Here is a 5799-nt window from a genome sequence, read left to right on the forward strand (position 1 = left end):
AATGACTATTTGGAGTTAATTGTTAAATCAATGGTTCTAGTTCTTTATGTAACCTCTTGAGTTTTGATCCTTACATTTTATTTTTGTTTAAGTTGTATTGGTGGGTTCCTAGGATTTATGTGTGAACAAATAATGGTGTATCTGATTGACAATCATGAAACCCTTGTTGGATAAGATAAGTTTAGATCTTATTGAACTAGGCTTGTGGTGCTTGTTTAAGGCCATAAATCGCCTTATTCAAGCGAAAAAATGAGACGAATAGGTGGAGTCTTCAAAGCCTCTTGGTTGCCTCATGTAGACATCTTCTAGTAAATCACAATTAAGAAATGTGTTATTGATGTGTAGTTGGTGAATACACCATTGATATTTGAGATTGCAATATATAACATCGATCAAATCGTTGTGGGTTTGATGACGGGACTGAATGTATCAAAGTAATTGATACCCTCTTTTTTACTATATCCCTGCGTAACCAAACAAGCTTTGTATCGCTCAATAGAGTCGTCTGACTTTCTTTTGACCCAATAAATCCATTTGCAACCTACAACATTCAAATTAGTAGAACATGGAACCAGTGACCCGGTTCTATTCCTCATAAGAGCATCAAATTCATTTTTCATTGCCTCTTACCAACAAGGAGATTTAACAACTTGTTTAAAGGTCGAGGGTTCAATGGTGAGAGTTGAGGATAAAGAAGATGAAAAGACTTTTGGCTTAAGAGAATTAGTGAGGCCTCGAGTTACCATGTGGTGGTGATTGTTCACAGCATGTCTATAATGAGAAGAAGTAGATCGTTGTTGGCGAGCAGGAGAGTTAATGGTAGAGTTTTAATAATGAGGACTAGGAGCGAGAGAAGACGAGGAGGATGGGTGTTGCTTATATTTTGTGTAGGTGTGGGTGTGTGAAGTTAGGAATGTAGTGTTGTTATAGGTAAAGTAGCAGCTTGTTGTAGAAGGAGGGAAGTTACTTGAGAAGATGAAGGAGTGGGAGTAGGATTACGCGTTGGTGATGGAGATATGGAGTAAGGTAGGACATCTTCGTTAAAGACCACATGTCGAGCTATATAGATACGAGATGATGGCTGGTGGAAGCATAAGCATCCTTTGTGAGAAGCATTGTAACTAATAAACACACATGGTTTGGAATGAAAGTCAATTTCATGTGAGTTATAAGGACGGAGAAACGGAATACATGGACACCCAAAGGTTTTCAGAAACCCATAATCATGAATTTTAGAGTACAACTTTTGATAAGGATATTGAAAAGCAAGCAGAGGTGTGATTGTACGATTGTGTAAGTATGTTGCAGTCTTGAATGCATGTTCCCAGATGGGATTAGGTAGAAAAGAATGAGCAAGAAGTGGGAGACCCTTCTCAAGTATCACGATGAGTGATCCCATGTGTGGTTAGAAAGGAGAACAGGTGATACTCACCTCTCCAGTTGGATTAAATGCTTTTGATTTCAGTCAAAAATTATGTTTTAATCATTTTGGTGAAATTGCACAAAGGTAGAAAATGCTTGTGATTTATGGGACAGAAAGTAAATCCAAATAAATTTTATACAACCATCAAAGAATAATAATAAATATATGTTTCCATTCATAGAAAAGAAAGGGGAAAGGCCCCAAACATTTGAATAAATTAAATCAAGAGCTTTACTAGAAGCTACATGAGAAGTATGTAAATAAAGTCGATGAGTCTTCCCCAGTTGACATGAGTTGCAAACATTGGGAAAGTTATTGGATGATATTGGTATCTTGAAGGAGGAAAGTAATCTTCTAAGGAGAGGATCATATGGATGACCTAAACGTTTGTGTCAGCCATGGAGATAAGTGTGAATGCTTGTGAAAGCCATGGTAGGGGCTGAATTTATTTGGTGCTTTATTGATTGAAGAAGGAATACAATAAAGGCCATCATTGACGTCCCTGTTTAGGAGTTTTTGGCCCTGCAATGACTTAACAACACAATGTTTAGGCTAGAATTCCATGTAGATATTATTGTCATTGTGGAGTTTAGAAACACTAAGAAGACGTTTGGTAATGTGAGGAACAATCAAAACAGTTGGCAATTTGAGATGATGAATAGAAGTAGATGCAACATGGGAGATAGGTAGGTTTGTACCATTCCAAACTTGAAGTTTGTCTGTGCCATGGTGTTCCTCTGCAACATTCATTTTCTGAAGATCGGGAGCCACATGATTTGTTGCACCAGAGTCGAAATACCATGACGGATCAGCAACTATGGATGGACTGTGACACTGAGCCATATGAACTTGAGGAGCCTATCAAGTTCTTGGATTCAGCCAACGAGATGGATAGTCAATCTAATTGGACCTTTGCTAATAGTCTATCGCTTCATGACCTGGTTTGTTGCACAATTAGCATTGAGGGCGTCAACGATATGAGTCAGAAGAGTGGTTGCTGGAAGATTTAGTAGATGAGACACCAAAATTGTTGGAGTTTTACCTGGGCTGATGTCGATTCACATTGAGAGCTAAGGGGGCGGAGGTATTTAATGAAGAAGAAATTGCAATTGTTTGGAGAAGATGCTCCTGTTCGAGTCTTGCTTCTTCTAGAAGTAGTAATCCCATTAGGTCATCAGCTAAAGGATTAGAATCTTTCATCATAAACGCCGCAGTGAATGGGCCATATGAGGAATCGAGCCCGTTGAGGATTTATCCAATAAGGTCTTCTATAGAAATCTGATTAAGGTTCTTGACCAAGGATTCGACAATAACACGTTTCTTTTCAAGATATTCAATCATGGTAGCGAGCCTTTTGACAGATTCTGAAGTTGGGTCTTCATAGCTATACGTGTGGCATTGGTTTGGGCTTCGAAAGTTTTGTTGAGAGTAGTCCAAGGAAGATGGGAAGAGGTTTAACGAGCAATAATCGTCGGGGCACGTTCATAGAGGGTGGATTTCTGCCATAGAAGTACATAACGATCACATTTCTTCCACAATTGGTACTCTGGGTTAGCTTCAATGGTGGGTGCTGCATCTGCACGCTCAATCGTAAGAGTTTCAGTCGGTGGTTTGGGATCAAGATCAAAGGTTTCTAGGGTTGATACAATGGTGGTACGACATAGACAATAGTTGGAGGTTTCAAGCTTTATGCTGATTGTGGGGATTTGAAAAGATGAATTGGTAGCAAGCCCTAAAATATTTTGATTTGTCGCCATGGAGAAGGAGCACCGAGGAGAAGATTTTTTTTTTGTCTGTGCTCTGATACCATGAAGAGTTGAAGTATTATAGAGGTAAATTGAATCTGAATTCCTTGATTGAACATTGATTGCAACAGAGGTATATATACAGCAAAATACATCTGAATTCCTAATTATTTGGTACACATGTTTAACTATAAACAGGTCTTGTACACATTGCATAAGAGAGATGAGAACATGTCTTGAGCACCTGCTGACTATTGTTGACATGAGAAGTTATCGTTGTTAATAGACGACCTATCTTCGTAAACTGAGATATGTTAATCATAGGTTATACCTGTTTGATGATTGTAGGTGTTCTTTATCTTTCCGGGTGTTAGGAAAGCAATCATAATTAAGAACCCATGAGGAAGAAAGGTGATTTACATAGTACTTTGAGCATATGTCATCAAAAGGGTCTTATTTTACCATTATATGTTTTATAGTGATATATAATACGTATTACTTGTTACTTTATCTACTATTTTTGCATTTTAAAAGTAAATGATAATGAGTTTAGAGAAGAGGATTAACCTTGGGTAAAGTTAGTGGTGTTCAAACACAACTATGTGTGAACACCATGAAATTAAAAAAGATTTTATACTTTATCTCACATTAATGTGTTAAAAGTTATACTTTATCTCACATTAATGTGTTAAAAGTTAGAAACAATATTAAAAGTAATTTTTGAAAAGTCATTGGGTTCAAATCAATTTGATGCAAGTAAAATGACTTCAATTATAACACTAACATAGAATAGAGTAAATTACACGAATAGTCCCAATGGTTTAGGGAAATTTATGTGTGTGGTCGCTAACTTATTTTTTTAACTCGTAAGGTCCCTACTGTTTGTTTTTGTTATACGTTTGGTCTCTGTCTTACTTAAAAAAACTATTTTATGTGTGTGGTCGCTAACCATTCATATTCTATGATTTACAACACTCTCCCTTAGGTTCTTAGATTTACACTGAATTATACTTGCATTAATTTCTTCTTCTTGTATCTTCACATAATACATCAAACATTTGTCTCGTTAAAAACATCGTCGGAAAAAACCCTTTGGGACAAAAACTCTGGTCGTAAGATAAAAGAGTATGATTTGGATGCCTTGAGTGGAGGAAATAACCATAAATGAAGTGACTCATTAAAACCTTGTTAAAAGAAAACCCAGTGGGAAAGTGTAAGAACCTGAAATTTAGAGAGATTTGACTTTTAGTCAAATATTGATAAAAAGAGTAAAATGGTCATTTATGAGAATTTAGAAGGTTTATGAAGTTATGACTTCATGAAAATGGTTAAAATAGATTTAAGTCACTAATAATAGGTTAGATGAGTAAGTTCAAGAGAAGAAATGCATGAGAAGTATTTTGGCCAAAATGATAAAATGAAAAATTTTATGTTCTTTTGGCCAAGTTTGTGACTTAAGAGATTAAGACCTGTATCAAGTCGGTGAGAAATGACTTAACAGAATTGTAGAGTTCCCACCCTCATATGGATATAAAGATCATAGAAAACGAGTTAGAAACAAAGAAGTTATGTGTGTTATAAGTTGGAGGAAAATTTGTCCCCAAAACCGCAATGGAATCAACAATGCATTTTACTGATCACCAAGTGTCGTGGAATGGAAAACACATCGCCACACGTGGTGGAATAAGTGAGCAACCATTAACCAAAGTCAAATTGAAACATCCCAAAAATATGACTCAAAAATTTCATTTTTAAATCATTATTAAATCATAAACCATCCAAAGTCATGAGTAAAATCATAAATCATGTATCATAAAACATCATAGAATCTGTCTCAATCAAAACCTCGATACAAAATATCAGAGCAAACTCCGAGGTTGGGGTTGTGGTGTGTGTCATGCGATCATCCCAAGCTCTTCCCTTTGCTACCAGAAGTACCTAAAACTAAAAATAAAACTGTAAGCATGAAGCTTAATGAGCTCCCCCAAACTACCACATACCATGCACATAACATGTCAAACATAAATCAACTATGGGACACCGCCCAGCTACATCAAGACGAACCCGGCATCAGACTCCTGTTTGGCATCGGGCTCACCCCGCATCGGGCTTACCCTGACACATACACAACATAACACAATAACCACATAATCTGCATTTGGTTTGCCCCGACATTGTCGAGCCCTTCTACTGACTCGCCGAGTTCTTTCTGAAATAATAATAGGGACATCTCAACTCTACTCGTCGAGTCCCTCCTTGGACTCGTCGAGTCCTAATCTTGTCCAACTCACTAAGTCATCCCCCCCAACTCAATGCTTTTACTCACAACCAGAAAAGGTTTGGGGGACTCGACCCGACTCACCGAGTCCTAAGAACAACTCGGCGAGTTCCTTACATGCTAAACCCATACAGTCGATTTTGAATGATTCCAATGCTTCTAACTCATAGATCTGGGCTCCTTTGGCTAGCATAACACGTAAAGTTTCTAACTTTATGTGTATGCATGAAGTTATAAGACCAAAACACTCATTACAAGCTAGGAATGGAGATCTAAGTCATTACATAGACTATGGTTGCAAAAAGGTGGCAACTTTGAGCTTCTAGAGCTCAATAGATCCCAGATCTAAAGTC

General features: G+C 37.3%; 1 long non-coding RNA gene across 1 annotated transcript; it reads right to left on the minus strand.

Moving 5' to 3' along the window:
- Positions 1 to 1575: 1575 nt before the first annotated feature.
- On the minus strand, positions 1576 to 3373 carry LOC145059032 (uncharacterized). The gene is made up of 3 exons (XR_013686604.1): positions 2466 to 3373; positions 2122 to 2361; positions 1576 to 1945 (listed from the first exon to the last, which is right to left on the minus strand). It is a non-coding gene; the product is annotated as an uncharacterized LOC145059032 (long non-coding RNA).
- Between the last annotated feature and the right edge of the window lie 2426 nt (positions 3374 to 5799).

This window comes from Lactuca serriola, chromosome 6, assembly GCF_051521515.1.
Source record: "Lactuca serriola cultivar US96UC23 chromosome 6, Lser_US96UC23_V15, whole genome shotgun sequence".
In the NCBI taxonomy this organism is placed as follows: domain Eukaryota; kingdom Viridiplantae; phylum Streptophyta; class Magnoliopsida; order Asterales; family Asteraceae; genus Lactuca; species Lactuca serriola.